Below are 16490 nucleotides of genomic sequence, written 5' to 3'. Positions count from 1 at the left end.
ATCGTGGATCCTCGGACACGGAAAAAACATGTCCGTCTGGGAACAGATCCCCTATTGTGGCTAGCTGGTATTTGGACAACGTTCTGCGGACCACGGCCTCCGCGGTGATGGGGAGCCAGTGTGGGTTAGGCAATGGAAGAGCCGGGGAGTACAATACGTCCAACTGGAGCAGTCTACGCATCTGCATCCAGGCCCACGAGGTAGTGGACACCGTTTGTATGTCAAGTGGGTCTCGGGGTAAGCCTTTGGGCAATATCGAATTGAGGGCAAGTGGTAGTACCAGGTCCGCTTCAGGTTTCAGATATGGGATCCGAGCGTCCGGATGGAACCAGGGATGCGCATAGGCGCACTGCGCGGCTAGGTAATAAATATAAAAGTCTGGCACTCCAAAGCCACCCCGTTCATAAGGCAGCGTTAGGATGCGCCAAGAAACTCGAGGGTTCCTGTCCCCCCACACTAAACGCAACAACAATGAGCGTAGTTGGGTGAAAAAGATTTGAGTGAGCGGGATCGGTATGTTATTAAATAAATACAAAAAACGGGGAAGTATAAGCATTTTAATTATGGCGATACGGCCGGCCATCGAGAGAGGGAGGCGAATCCAGCGCGCAATATTATCCTCCAGAAAGTCTAACGCCTGGCCGTAATTGAGACGGATCATGGATACCGTATCTAGATGAATGTGGATACCCAGATATTTCACCGAATCAGTATTCCACTCAAGCGGGAACAGGCAGTCCCAGCGGGCAGTGGAGGGGGTGAGCGGAAAGATGTCAGATTTGTGCCAATTAATACGAAGGCCGGAGTATTTCCCAAAGCGTTCCACCTCAAGCAGCAAGGGCGACAGGTTGGTCTCCGGATACCTGACATATAGAATGGTATCATCTGCGTAGAGGGAGATGAGTAATGGACCTGTCCGAAACTGGAGTCCGCGGTGCAAGTGGCGCTCCTGAAAGTGTCGTACCAAAGGGTCCATGGCCAGAATATACAGGAGGGGGGACAGGGGGCATAGGCATCCCTGTCTGGTTCCCCGGGAAAGTGGGAAGCTATCAGAGAGCGTGCCATTAAGGCGCAGTCGTGCTCTGGGGGCGGTATAAAGCAGCTCGACCGTGGAGACAAACAATGATGGCATGCCCATCCGATTCATGACGGACAGAAAAAACGACCATTCTAAGGAGTCAAATGCCTTCTCGCCGTCTAAAAACACCGCAGCCGCCGGTGTATCCGGGTCAATCCTGTGAAGCACAGAAAACAGCGTTCGCAAATTAAAGGAGGTGGATCTATGGGGGACGAATAAAATAGATGTAAGAACATCCATCTTGGTGAGACAATGACCCTAAATGAGGTAGAAATAAAAGCAAAAGACTTATGGACATGCAATACACAAAATGTAGTATATCTTATTACATGTCCTTGCCATCTAGGATACGTTGGCGAAACAGGAAGAGCAATAAAAACTAGGCTGACCGAGCACAGGTCTGCTATAAAAACAAAAAAAGTTACAGCACCACTAGTGAGCCATTTTTTGGACTTCGGACATTCTCCGGAAGAAATAAAATGGCGAATTCTGGAAAAAATACAGTTGCCAAATGGCAAAGGAGGGGAAAAGATTAGAAAAAAGCGAGAACTATACTGGATTTTTACCCTTAACACATACGAACACGGCCTAAATTTAGAATGCCCGTGGGCAAACGCTATAATATGATGGAATAACTGAATAGATGAACAGACCCCAAGGTAACTGCATGAACCAATACATTTAAATGTATGGTTAATTCCATCTTAACATAAGGCTTAATTGACCATCCAAAACTCCTAAAGACTTCTGTAGTATGAAGACATTAAGGATTTTTACCTGAATAGATTAAGTACTAACTCATGTTTAGGAAGGGTAAGTGAGTATGCAGGAGTACACCGGTAAAGTCTCCACTCTTTTACTTTATTTTATTCCAACCACAACAACATAGGTGAAAAGGGAACCATAGCTTTAAATAGGGGAGGAGCTTCAGGGGAATGATGTCACGAAGGTGTGGTATAAATACCAATAGGATTCGATGTATGAATCCCTTTGTTTTCTGCCGTTACAAGCCGCCGGGTGATTGGACCAGTGCATGAGGGAGAAAAAAGCGCCAGAAAGGTAAGCCTGAAAGGGAAGGGTGTTCCCAGCCCCTACTTGCCAAGCGAAATAGCTTTTAGAAAATCAAGTAGACTGATAGTATCATTTTGTTAAACTCCCCAGGCACCTCCCAGGTACTCTGTCAAACAAACGAGATACCTGCCAGAAGCGAGCGCTTAGCAACACATTTTGCTAATCTCCGCGGTCGGAAAAGAAAAAACGGAGAAACTGGTCTGACTGCAGCGTTGCCTGCAGCCTTTTAAGAAAATACGAACGGCGGTCTGTTTATTTAAAGAGACTAACTAAGGTAGGATAAAATATTGTTTCTCATACCGCATGGGGCCCTGACAGAAGCTTGTTACAAAAGTAAAGTAAGAATAATTAAACAAGCTTCGCATTTTTATATCTTTCCCCGACAGTCCGATGCTGACGCTGTGATTATATGCGGGGAACAGCTTTTCTTTGAAGACACCACACGAGCGGTCTTTAAACCTAACCAGTTACTGCCCTATGGTTGGTTGCGCTTTACATTTGAAAAAAATCCCCGTTTTTTTATAGGTAAGAGAAATACCATCACAAGCACATTTAGGTGTATCTAATCCGTGTGTCATTGTAACGCTTAGCCCCTATGGTTTTTATCTACAGCCAAGAGGCATTTCTGTACTGGAAGAAACCCACAGGAACTGTAAATGCAGACTAAGTGAGATGGGAGCAGTGGATCCCCAAAATTGAGGTAGGCAACCCGAGATAAAAAGAGAATGAAGGCATTTAGATGCCGCCCTCAATCACGCGATGGTAATCAATAGAGAGCTCAATAAGTAACATAAAATTATGTCCTCTACAGGTGACACATGCCGATTTCAGTGAAAGAAAAATAACGGTGCCTCACTTACTCTGTTTTTAATTGAAGAAATTCATAGATGGACCATTTGAATACAGGTCTATTCCAGGTAAATACATAGGAAGCCTAATATTCTGGGGAAAATGAAGAGGTATACACCAATTTAGTTAGATCGTAGTGTTGTTGACAAAAGAAATGGAGTATCAGCTTAGTGGAGGACGACAGGACAGGACACCAGTTGCTTACGGCGCCAAAGTCAATATTTGAATCTCTTTGTAAAAAGCTGCCTGAAGCTTTAGATCTGAAGCTGCAAATTCTCTTTTTTCCTTTTATTTCATTTTTCTTACCACTGAAACTTTTTTTCTGGGTGTCTCTCACTTCTTTTCTTGATAGAAGGATAAAAGACATTAAGTTTATTGAATGTAACTTGAACGGAATTGCTATAAATGTTATCAGTGAAACAAATGCACACTAAAGACAAAATACGTAATATCAAAATTGTGTTTGTCTAGGCCTGTTCACCTTAGGATAGCTCCAGTAGCAATGTTTCTCTTGTACTCCTTGCAATGTAATAAGCAAGAATCTAAATAAAACAACGAACTGCACAAGATATTCCCATGTTAAATGAAGTGAACCAAACAATAGTAATGAAATGGATAAGTGTTCCAGGGTTCGCTATTACCTATCATGAATGAACAAATTGAAATTGTAAACTGTAACACTGTTTTAAAACGTAGAAAAACAATAAGAACTAATATCATTTTGTTCTTTATAGATATATTGGCTGAGATTTTAAATGTCCTGAGGAAGACACCACGACGTGTCGAAACGCGTTGACTCATACACAACAGCCACAGCAACAATAGACAGGACATGCATCATTGCCCGTCTTATGTTTTTTAATTTGTGTTCTCTTAAATATAAAACATACCACTTTTTATCAACAATTTATCATAATTGTATATTTACATTGTAAGAGAAATGTATCCTTGTTTTTATTAAAATACACTATTTTTGATATCATTTTTATTGTTTGTGTTATGGTTTAAGTTCTCTGATCTTGGGAATGTTGCAGTTGAATATATAGCCTTTGTTTGCTATACGAATAGCCTGGGTGGTTACCCTCACATTCTATGGGGGACGAATCCAGACTGGGCTGGCGAAATAATAGATTCCATAAGTAAAGACAGTCGAGTTGCCAGGACTTTCGCCAAAATCTTATAGTCAAGATTGAGTAGGGAAAGGGGCCTGTAGGATCCACACCTAGCGGGGTCCCGACCCGGTTTAGGAAGTAAAATGATGACTGCCTCTCGCAGCGTGGGCGGCAGAATCCCCGTCTCAAGCGCCTCCGCATACATCTCGATCAGGCGGGGCACGAGTTCCACCTTGTACTCCTTCTAAAAGTCGGCCGAAAAGCCATCCAGACCCGGCGCCGAGGAGCCCCTTAACGCATCAATGGCTTCCACAACGCTGTCCTGGTCAATAGGCATCGCCAGAAATTCTTGCATATGTTTCTCTAGGAACACCATCGAGATTTCGTTGATATAGGGGCCAGGGTCGCGACAGTCAGTAGTCAGACTTGAGGTGTACAATTCCTTGTAGTAGGATAGGAAGGCATCGCAAATGGCGGGGGTGGTCTAATGACGAACACCTAGATCATCTACCAAGTCAGAGATGTATGAAGCCTGGCGGGGGGGACGGAGCAAGTGGGCCAAGAGCTTGCCAGGCCTGTCACCTTCACCATATTGTCTAGCTGAGTGTTGTGTGCAGAGATATGTCAGTTCCCTATCAGCAGTGTCTCTGAACTCTTGCAGTAGCTCTAGTCTTTTCGCCTCTACCCTACCGTCAGCGTCAGTGTGCGTGTCCACGTCCAGCGCGGCAATATCCGTCTCAATACGGGTCAGGGAGGCACGGATCTCGCGCAAAGCCCCTACATGTTTGTTGATGCAAACCCCTCTAATGGTGGCCTTGAAACCCTCCCACAATGTAGCCCAAGTGTCCACCGAGCCCTCGTTAAATTCAAAATACTCCTCTATGGCAGTACGAATGTCTTCTTTGAAGACCGGATCAGATAACGCCTTGCCAGGAAAGCGCCATTGTCTCTCATACCCTCCCAACCTGGGGATCAGCAGGGTCAATACAATGGGAGAGTGATCAGACAGCGTGCGTGGGAGCGTCGAATGGTCTCTCACCCAACCGGCCACCCCTGGGGAAAGGAGCCAATAGTCTATTCTGGTGCTAGTGTTGTGGTATCCCGAGTGATGGGTGTAGGTGGGTGTGCTGGAGTGCAAACGGGCCTCAATGTCAATCAGTGGGTAGTGCGCGCACATATCCGCCAGCACAGCGTGCGAGCGGGGCTTACAGTCTGGGGAAGAGGAGGTGCTGTCCCTGGTAGGGTTCATCAGCAGGTTAAAGTCTCCCCCCATTACTATCATATCAGTGTCCAGTCGCAGCAGAACATCCTGGAGACCCTGGAAGAAGGCAGGGGAGTCAGAATTGGGGCCATATATTCCAACAAAGGTGATCTTGAAGCCCAAAACTATCCCTGTAACTACAACATACCTGCCATCTACATCAAATATACTGTCTGAGTGCACAAATGGGACGCGTCTATGTACCAATACCGCCACCCCCCTGGCATATCTGCTATAGCTAGAAAAAAATCTGTGTGTGCCCCAGCCCTTTGCAAAGGAGGAAGAGTCAGCTCCCACCAGGTGTGTCTCCTGCAGAAACAATACATCCACCCAGTGTCGCGCTGCGTAATTTAGAACTTGCCGTCTCTTCCTCGTGACATTTAAACCCCGGACATTCCAAGACATGAAGGTAAGTCTGGAAGGACCAGACTGCTGCCCTATCTTAGCCATTCAAACCCGATGGAATCATAGTAAAACATGTGTGTGCAAAACCGCCGCCTCCCTCCCACAAAACAGGCATCATCCAAAGAGAAAAACAGTGCGTGTACAAATAACAGAACCAAAGCAGAAACCAACCCACCCCAACCACCCACCACCCAGCCACTCCTGAAGCCCTAGGAGGCTTTTCCCACCCTCACGAAAATAACCAAGAGCAACAAACAATAACAGTTGTCCAACAATGTACCTGTAAAATAAAGACAACATAAGAGAAAAGTACATTACGGCTCGTGCCATGGGGGTAGGCGACGCTCCGCCATGCGAGAACCACAAACGGGGCAACATTCAATTCTCAGCAATTACAGAAAGCACTGCAAAAAATTAACAGCATTGTCAGATGCATAATACTGAGGTAAATAGCCTGTCATGAAAAGGATGGGGCGGAGACAAGTCAACCTGTCCGGTTTCAGTAAACAGGTCAGCACTAGCCTGCGAGTCAGTGTGTGGCGGAGATCGTTGTGCATCACCTGAGTTTCGTGGCGACCCTCTGTTTTTGTAGGCTCGACAAAATTCCTGTGCCTCCGCAGGGGAATCAAAAATGCGAAACCTGCCATCCACGTCTACTCTGAGCCTGGCAGGATACAGCATCCCATAGCGTAACCCCAGTTTGCGCAAAGCAGCCTTGACACCAGTGTACTTACGGCGCGCATCTTGGACCATGATTGTGAAGTCCGGGTAGAAAGAGAGCACGTCGCCTTGCCACCTAACTTCGCCCGCCTCTCTGGCAGCTTTCAGCGCCGCGTCTCTGTCCCTGAAGTTCATGAGTCTGGCTATAATGGGTCTGGCGGCAGGCCCGGGTTAGGCCGGGGCCCCAGCGATCTGTGTGCGCGCTCCACCACGAAGCCAGTTGTAAACGTGTCTCGGCCAAAAAGTTTGATTAGGAGGTGTTCCACAAAAGTGTCAAAGCGTCCGGTTGCTGTCGTCTCCGCCACACCAATTATCCGGATATTATTGCGCCTACTGCGCGCTTCTAAATCCTCGTTCTTAATTGCGAAGTCTTTAAGGATCTTTTCCACACGCTCCAACCTCTTCAGCGTCGACGCAGCTCCATCCTCGATGTCGGAGACTCTGGATTCCGCCAGGTCCAGGCGCCTATCGTGCAGCTGAATCGTCGCGCCGATGTCCGCCATTTTCTTTTCGAGGGTATCGAAGCGAGAATCCAAGGCCTTGAATCCAGCCCGCATCTCACCCATCATCTCCGCGACCATACCAGCGGTGTCCTTCGTCGCCGCCTGGCCCCCGGTGTCCGCCTCAGCAGCAGGCGAAGCCGCAGATGCACGGACGGGCGCTGAACTGAAGGTAAGTCTCTTCTGGGTAACATCTTTCTTAACCATGTTGGGAGTGATGGCGGGCAAAGCACCAGTGTCACAGGACCCAACGACAACTGCGACCAGCCAGAAAGTCGAGCACAGCGACAGAGGCACCCCGACAGCAGGGCGTTCAGGTCAGGAACAGAGGATCAGGGGTTCCAGATACTTCCCCGTACTAGGGCTGAGTCGCACCGCAGGAGCCTCAGAGACGCCAAGGCAGAGGAACGCAGGTCGACGGGGTATTAACCCGGCTGGAGCAAAGCGTCAGAGGCCCTGCGTAGTAGGTAGGGCCAGCAGATGGCCGCGGCGATCACTGAGCAGCAGTCGGCAGGTCCAGGGCCCCGCCGAGACAGGTAGCAAATGATGGCGTAGTGTGGGGACCAGGTGTGCAGGTCCTCGAGGCCTCAGCAGCACAAAATGGGCGAAGTCACTCAGGTTATGCAGCCAGCGCCGGTCTCGTAAAGGTGCACAGGCGTTCGATACTCATGGCCAGCCACATTAGCAGGAGATCAGGAGAGTGTGCAAGTTCTGGGTCTGCAGGGGGACAGGCGCGGGTCTGGGGTGCACGTTAACGGTGGGGGCAGAGGTGACGTGCCCCCACCGGGTGCAGCGGAGCGTAGCCGACCGTAGCGTGCCTAGGAGCCCGCCGGCCGCACCCCCCGCCAATCACCCCCCAACCTCGGAGCCTGCCGACCGCGCCCGCCGCCGCACTTCCCGGGCAGTCCCCGAAAATCGAGGCCCCGGCTCCCAAGGCCGGACCAGGCCGCAAGTGCCGGTCGCGTACCGAGGGGCCGCGCCTCCAACAACGGACACCACCGGGGCTGAGCAGCAGACCCGGGAGAGCACAACGGCGACCCCAAGGCCGAAGGGGACAACGAGAAGGCAATCAGGCAGACTCACCAGGCGCTCCGGCGCTGCAACGTAACGGCCCGCGAGGCCCAGTCAGCCTCAGCACCCCTCAGCTGTTCCGCCCGTCTTCTCCGTCCCCCTTCCTTCAGACTAAGCAGGCTGCATCAGGCGGCGTCAGGGGTCAGTTGCAGGCATATTTCGACCCTCGCGCAGTGCCGGATCTCATGCGAACGGCCCCGTTCCTCTCTCGCCCGGCGGAGCTCTACAGTCAGGCGGCCATTTCGTTCGCCTGCGTAGCCACGCCCCCGACCAAATACCATCCTTAATAGACAGTTATTGTAGGAAGGTAGATCCCTGACTATGGTTGCCCCCAACTTTTTGCCTGGTGTTTTGCTGGTTTTCTGACTTAGTTGACCTGGGGCCCTGCTACTCAGGACCCCAGGCCCACTGCTCTCTCTGTAAAATGGATTCCATGTACCCTAGGTACATACCTAATTGGATACTGAGTCACCTTATCAGCCCCTGTACAGTGTACCTTAGGTACCCAGGGCATAGGTGCACCCAGGGCCTACCAGGGGCTGAAGCATGTATTATGCCACCCCTGGCTGGCCATCCAAAACTGACACAACTGGCTGCTTGACAGCTGGGGCAAGGTGGTGTAATCACCCTTTGCTTTAGATATAGTATTCCTATATCTAACCCTAAAATGGACACATATATTCCTATCAGTCACTCCTATGGCAGGCCTTATCAATCCTGAAGGCAGAGTGCTTGGAATAATGTGAAATGGTGCTCTGGCATGAGCTGTGCCCGTTTGCAGCTTGCGGAACCAAGTCCTAATAGCTGTTCCATGAGAACGCTATACCATATACTCTTAAGTGCATTATGTACCTCGCGGTCATATGCTAACTTTGGTATAGCATTATCAAAACATGTCGAGTAAGGTGTCATACGAATTGGAATACTAACCCCTCGCCAATTCTGGCGACGGGGTTAGCATTCCACCCTTCTAGAGGGACACGACATGTATGTAACCTGTAACCCCGGTTAAAGTCAGGCATAGCCTCAGCTCCACAAAATGGATGCTGCCACCGAGACACAAGTCTGCCCTCCTGCTGCTGGGAGTCCTTCCAGCAACGGAGGCAAGGACAAAGGGTTTCCGGTCAGGGGCGGTGCCAGCACCATCCCAGACAGGATTTTGTGTATCCCAGGTAGGCAGGGCTTTAGAGGAAGGTGACTGCAAGTGGCACCCCGGTGCTCAATGTGCATAGGCCGGCTCAAACCAGTTCTGGGGGCACACCAGCCCCTGAGCTGGGGAGAGACCGGACAAAGGAGAGGGGTGTAACCACCCCCCTCCTAGTCCCACCCATAGGGCAGGACTTAGTCGCGTGCCAGCCCCTTTTCTCAGGATAAAGGGAGGAGCAGGCCCCCTTCCAAACTAGATCATCTTTGAATCCTGAAACTACTTTCCACGAAAGGAACTCAAGACGCTTCCTAAGATTTCTCCCTTGTGACTAAGGAGTAGTCACCCTGCAGCAGCAGGCACCAACCAAGCATCGCGGTTTGCTGTAAGTCTCTCCTCCGGATCAAGACTGCCCAGCTCGACGAGAACCGGCTTCCCTGGCACCTCTGACCTCTACCTACATCATCAGCCTAGCTGAGATTCGTGGGTGTGACGAGACCTCGAGGGACCGGCCATCTTCAAGACTGCACGACGCTTGCCCAGCACGACTACTGAGGGATCCTCACGTGAGTGCTTTGGGGTTCGAGAAACCCCGACCCTGAGCAGCTCCAGCACCGAAGTCCAGCCCCCCTGCATCCACGAGATCTGCGTGGGGCCCTTCTGCTCTTTGTTGCTCACCGCGTTGTCCAGGTCACTTGCCCGTTGGCTAGTGACCCTCCCGACGACGAACCACGACGACAACACTGCTGGTCTGGTTGCTCCAGACTGGCCCTTGCTCCCCTTCAACAGAGGAGCACCCCGGACCCTCCTAGTCCACTCCAGACGCCATTTTGAGTCCACCGCGTGGGCTTGCATTTGCCAAGAGTTGTTGCCCCAATCCTGGGTCCAGCGACGTCGACAGCAGATACCTCCGTGGGACAGCTCGCACCTCCATCCTGGTCGCCGACAACGCCTCCTGGTCCGAGAGACTGCAGAACCCAGCGTCGCCCACTCACCTGGTCGAGGGGACTTCGTCCGGTGCCATCCTGGTGCCCACCTAATCACTGGCTAGTGATTCAGAACTTGGTCCCCTCTGCTTACAGGTCTTCTTCTTCCCTGATCCAGGCTTGGATCCCTCCGAATCTCTTCACTGGTCGCCTGCCAGCAACTTCTTCTTTCAGGCTCCATAGACTGCAACGAGGATTCCCGACGTCTTTTCAGACCTATGCAGCCGCAGCCCCTGGGCTAGGTAACCTGAGCATTTCGGTGCTCCAGCATAGCTTAATGATCTAAGTGTCTAGATCCTCTTTCGTTTCAGCTCTATCTAGTCGGATTCGTCCGATAACACTAACTTTGCAATTACTAGGATCCATAGACTTTGTTCCGCATTACGTGTGAGAGTTCCCACTCTGCACACGACGTCCCTAGGCCTCCTGCTTGTAATCTAAAGGTTCAGTAGAATAGTCCTAGCGATCCCAAAGCCTATGAGAGTAGTACTTACCTGCTAGTAATTTCGCATTCCACTTTTTGTGTATAGGGTTTTTCGTGCCCCTCGGGCATCTGTGTAAATTGTGCGACTTAAAGTATTTTCTTAAGAGTTTTGTTATGTGCTTAGCTCCCTAACTCATAAAGAGATCAGGGTAGACTTGTTATAAATAAATATCCTTTTATTTTCATAACAACTTGTGTGGTGTCCTTTCACTTGGTGTTCAAGGGGTAAATGTGATGGTAAAACAGCTGGCTTAACACGCCCTCTAGAGTTTAGCCTAAAGACTGCACGTGTCCATGCTACTAGGATAGCTGGTCTATCAGGTTGACTTACAACCAATCAATAAGGGTTGTTTGGACTGATACATAGTGATCACTAGAATAGTGAGCACTGCATATCAGGCCAACTTCTCACAGTTATTGTGTCAAACTGTCTCACACTGATTTTAATTTTGACACCATGATTTTCCCTAATAAAGTTTTCCTCAAATCATGGTAGCCAATTTTACATCTCACTTTTTGATTCTTTTTGCACACATTTTTTTCTCACTGCAATTTAACATCCCACACCATCCCAAAACGGATTTGATTTTTGGTATGATCCATCACTGGTGGTTCCTTGGGTTCGGAGAAGCACATAATTCCAACAGGTGTGTGGCTCCCTAACCGGACCATCTTTGGTTCTATCCCAGATGATGAAGCTCTGCCATATGGGTGGGCTGATGGGATTAATTTCCTTTTTGTTGTACACACTTTACAGGTAGACACAGAGTCAGTCACATTTTTCTTTGCCCCCATAAGTTGTACAGACCATTGACAGTCCGTTTGTGTTGTTATATTATACCCCAGCCAAAATCGCAAAATTTGCACCTATCCCGCCACCAAGCTGCCTCAAATGTACCCAAATCAATGCCAATGACATGCATATTTTCTTCCAATGCCCAGAATTAGATATTTTTTGGAAGGGTGTGGGGGACATCTTAACATCCATCTTCGAAACAGAGATAGTATTAGACCTACTCTTGGTGCTTTTTGGTAAGAACAATTCTATCAATGGGGTGCTCACACAAAGTCAAAAAGTTCTCCTACTATACTTAATGCTCTTAGCAAGGAGGGAGATTTGCATCAAGTGGAAAGCCACCGCCCCCGGGGCAGGGAAGACTGGCTAAAAGCCGCTATTAACATGTCAAGGCTAGAGCAAGATACTGGAGAAGATGGTTCACCAAACATCTGGCGGCCCCTGACAAGATGGGCACGACAAAGGCACCTGATTAATTAATTAAGAACTAAAATGGCTCCCGTTATCAAAGTACTATGATTACACCAGTCCTCAATTATGTGAGGAAGGCCATGGGGCCTAGACGGAAACAGTGAGCCAAAGGGGCCCCCAGATGCAAAAAGAAAAAATTGGCTTGTCAAATCTGTGAAAGTCTTTGGTGAGAGGAGGATAAAAAAATTTTTTTTTTAAAACAACGCCCATAGGGCTCAAAGGGATTCAGCCCCTCCTCTTCCCCCCACCCCTTCGTGTGTGCCAGCCCGGGCTGAGACAACTTCCCGGGCACACACACAGACAGTTTTTGAGCTGCTGTGGGCTGGCTGGTATGGCGTCCGTCTTATCGCAGGAGCACCAGAGTACTTCACAGATCTTTAAAAGACCATTTGTCAACGAGGCTTTGTTGTTTTTTCACCTCTGAATTAGCACCCCAAATAAAGGTTTGGCTCTAGTTGTACCTCTGGTGTGGATCATTTGTGTTTTTAAGTTTTCCAATTTACTTTTAGAAAAATATTTTTTACCTTTGAGCGCCACTTTGTCTGCAATTTGCAACTTTTTAACTAGAAAGCCTTTCCTTAAGTTTCTAAGACTTTGACAAAAGCTCAGATGAGACTTTACTTTCTTGGAATTCACAGCTGCAAGTAAAAACAACAATACCCAGCATTCCAATGTGATAGTTACAACAAACGTGATCAAAGTACACAAATGAACATCCATAATGAAGCAGATGGGGACATTGTCGTCATTCTCTAGTCCTCTTTCTTTGCTGCTTGTGCTAGCCGACATAAATTTAAAGTTTCTGTGATAAATGTAGTATTATTTATCTTTGATCCTGGAATAAAATCGGTTGGTATCTCATTCTGGGCAGTGTGCAACACCCGCTTTGACGTGGAGCCAGTGTGGGTGCGACTGTGGTTTTCTAGTGATGCTGCGACAGGTGCCACCGCCTCAGCACATGTTGAAGCAGAAGGCCACGCTTCCGGTTTTAGACGAACCAGTCAGGGAACCCCCCATAGGATGGTCATTTTTTAGCGGGCATCTCTAAGATGCCCTCCGAGTGCATTTTTCATTAAATCCCACACTAGTATCAGTGGGGGTTTAATGTGCTGAGAGAGAAGTTTGATACCAAACTTCCCAGTTTTCAGTAAAGCTATAATGGTGCCTCTTAATGACATTACTGCACTTACAATGTCTAAAAATTGATCTAGATACTGACACACCCTGGTGCCGACCAACACTTAGAGTGGAGAGTTTATTTTCCATATAAAAGAAAAACAATATTTGTGTGTGAGGGTAAGACTGTCTAAGTAGGTGCCTGCACATTTATTTATTATTGGCCCCCCTTAACAGGTTTAAAAATGAAATACGGTATATAGGAGTAATATCTCCATTACCCCATCTGCATAGGTTGTGGTAAAGCAAACCATTTTGTGACAGCCTGCAAGGCAAAGAGAAAAGTAAGTGTGTCATAGCGTTAAGACAAAATGGTCAACTGAACACTACCTCTATAACGTTCGAAGCGCTCCCACATGGCCAAGCGGTTACATCAACTAAGGCAAATCGACATCAAATGAAGTAAATGGTCAACAGAATAACAAAGAGATCCTCAGTATCAGATTCCAGTGAAAATGACAATGACAATTGTGCAATGTCAATGTTTACTTAGTAAGGGAGCCTGCAAGGTAGGAAGGATCTTGGGTATCAACTAGTTATGAAAAACAAATGGTCCTTCAAACATTAAGGTTCAAATAACAATAAATATAGATGGGAATCAGTACTATATTGTATTGAAGATGTCCAGCCGGACATTTAATTTAATGAATTAAGGTAATAAGTACTGATCAAACACAAAGTGATCGAGTGGGACACAGTCCTGTATCCTTCAAGAGAAAACAAAAAGGCAATCACAAATAAATATACATTTTTCAGGCAAAACAAGGAAAAGCTTTGAGCCAATACAAATGATTACGGCAAGCTTTTTAGGTCGACAGCTTTTGCACTAGTTTTAACAGATCAGTTTAACGTGCAAGCTGTTACAGAGGTCAACGACGACTTTGCGTTTGCTCAGTACTTATTACCTTGATTCATTAAATTAAATGTCCGGCTGGACAGATTTAATACAATATAGTACTGATTCCGGTCTATATTCATTGTTATTTGAACCTTAATGTTTGAAGGACCATTTGTTTTTCATAACTAGTTTACTTCATAAAGGCATGCAAATGGGGGACTAATCAAATGTGAAGAAAACAAGCATTGAAAATGCAATAGGTCGCACCTTAGATTATGTTAAAGCCATTTGCTTTGCTAATGGTATTGTATAGCAAAGCAAATGGCTTTAACTTAATGAAATGAAAGACCATGATGAAAAGGCTAAGCAGTTGGCTGTGTTATTCTGCTGGCATGTGCAAGTCTACAAAATGACAATGACAAATGACAAATGTTTTTTCTTTTTGTTTGCCTATCCAAGTTGGGGTAACACGTGTGTGGGTGGGGAGGGATAGCACAGTTATCTGAACCACTGAGGGTGGGGAAGCAACACAAGGTGTGGAAAGCAACACAGAAAACGTAATAAAAGTTTTGTGTAAGGCTTTAAAATGATGTTGGTATTAAAAAGGTAATAAACGAAATATGCACACAGAAATTTAGGAAAGGCCCTAGTTGAGCTTTTTGAAGAATAAAAGGGGTCAGTCAATCAGAAACATGTTAAGTATGCACTGCTTCATGGGAGGGGCAGGAGACTACTTGGACAGACTAAAACAAATAAAACCACTGACTAGAGAGCAACAAAAAGCAATGGCCAGAGTTGCTTTCCAGATCAGCTATCGGAATGTCCCCAATTCGGAACCAGATGCCTGCGCTATAAACCAAAGAACTTGGTAAGCCAGTGAGCTTAGAGCAGTACGTTGTTCCCGTTTCTTCAAGGACAGCAGCTCTACTTGATATAAGCATTGGTGAAATACCTTTTAAGTCACACAGGCCTTCGAAAACTGGCCTGACCTGGGTGGCAATCAACGAGATACCAAGATACTAGATCTCGGAGACAACTGCATAAAAAGCAAAAGTGATTAGGTCACTTATTACTAAGTGTTTGGTAAAGATAGCTGCGACATAACATATGCGCACAATAAGCATGGTATGCAGTTATTCTACTCACTCACTTAAATTTGTTACACATAGATGAAGAGCATCTACTCTAACCGAGCAAAGGACTAGCGACCATGCCCAATAGAGGAAAAACTTCTGTACTTATCCAGTGACGCATAAAAGCAAAAACTCTACAATGATCTTCTGAGATAAAAACGCAATTTACCTTCATACTAATCTACACAACCACTTCTAAACAGATAGATTGAAGATACTCTCTACTATTCCCACACAAACAGAAAGCGGCCTCGTACAAAGATACCACAGGGCCTAGCAGAAATGCGACATTTACTGTTACTGAATCTGCCTCGGGGGAAAAGATTCGGTCAAAAGAAAGCTTAGCATTAACCAGACAGTGGGGGACACAAGTGCGTTTGATAGAGCGGATAATCAGTATGGCAAAAGCTAGGTAAACATACAAGCGTTTCTTTAGTAGATCGCAAAAGGTGCATGCACATACATGTAGTCATTAAGCTACATCATATCATGTTACGATCCCAGAACACTTGAAACATACAGAAACAAGCATTTGCAATGCAATAGGTCTCGCAATTGTGAGAGTTTGAACTATTGGCATTGTAAATGACAATACCTTATTTTATGTTTTAAAAACCAACACGTAAATAAAAGGCATTGCCATTTACAATGCCAATAGCTCAAACTCTCACAATTGCGAGACCTATTGCATTGCAAATGCTTTTTTATTTCACTCATCATAAAAATGCATCCCTGTAAATCAATATGTGCATGCAAAAGTGTGGGGTTTTGAGAATGTATTACAAATGTTCAACAAAGGAATACTCAAAATGTATTTATAAACACTTGCAAACATCTAATGTGCTACCACTTGCACTTCTGCGAAGGATTACTGCAGGTCAAGGGTCAACGTATTAATGAGAGTGTTTGGTATGCCTGCTGCCACCAAACAAACTGGAAGCTTGTTTGATAGCTAGAGGGCTGAAGGCAGAAGAGCAACGGAGAAAGCAAAGGTCATGGAGCAATTTCCCTTCTCTGCATGTAATGACCACACGCTGTGAAGCAGCATAATGTAGATACTATGGATCAATACAGCAGATGCCCTGGGCACATTGTCACCAGTAATATAAACGCAAACAGAGTACAGGTGTACAATTAACTAACTTGTTGCGCAGCAGCTAGTGACGGTGACCAGTGCCGAAGCACTAAAATTAACAGGCAGCGACGAGCGGGAAGTGGTAATTGTTGCATGCACAGGCACAAACGCATTCTTCTACATGCTTGTTTTAAATTGGCAGACAATGGCCTGAAGCTCATGCTGTGTAAATATGTATCTGACACCTTCGGGTAAAGCTCGCGCTATAGAAAATCGCATTAAATAAATAAATAAAAACATGCGTTGCACATCAGATTCAG

General features: G+C 46.8%; 1 protein-coding gene and 1 long non-coding RNA gene across 2 annotated transcripts in view; one reads left to right on the top strand and one right to left on the bottom strand.

The window, feature by feature from the left end:
• Window positions 1–16490, bottom strand: part of OGA (O-GlcNAcase) — a 621684-nt gene that overhangs the window by 588118 nt on the left and 17076 nt on the right.
• LOC144753488 (uncharacterized) lies at window positions 2096–3000 on the top strand. The gene is made up of 5 exons (XR_013594384.1): window positions 2096–2137; window positions 2240–2423; window positions 2536–2674; window positions 2762–2849; window positions 2961–3000. It is a non-coding gene; the product is annotated as an uncharacterized LOC144753488 (long non-coding RNA).

The sequence above is a fragment of the Lissotriton helveticus genome, chromosome 5_1 (genome assembly GCF_964261635.1).
Source record: "Lissotriton helveticus chromosome 5_1, aLisHel1.1, whole genome shotgun sequence".
Taxonomy (NCBI): domain Eukaryota; kingdom Metazoa; phylum Chordata; class Amphibia; order Caudata; family Salamandridae; genus Lissotriton; species Lissotriton helveticus.
Note: the sequence above shows the minus strand (reverse complement) of the source record. Positions and strands in the feature narration are given on the sequence as shown.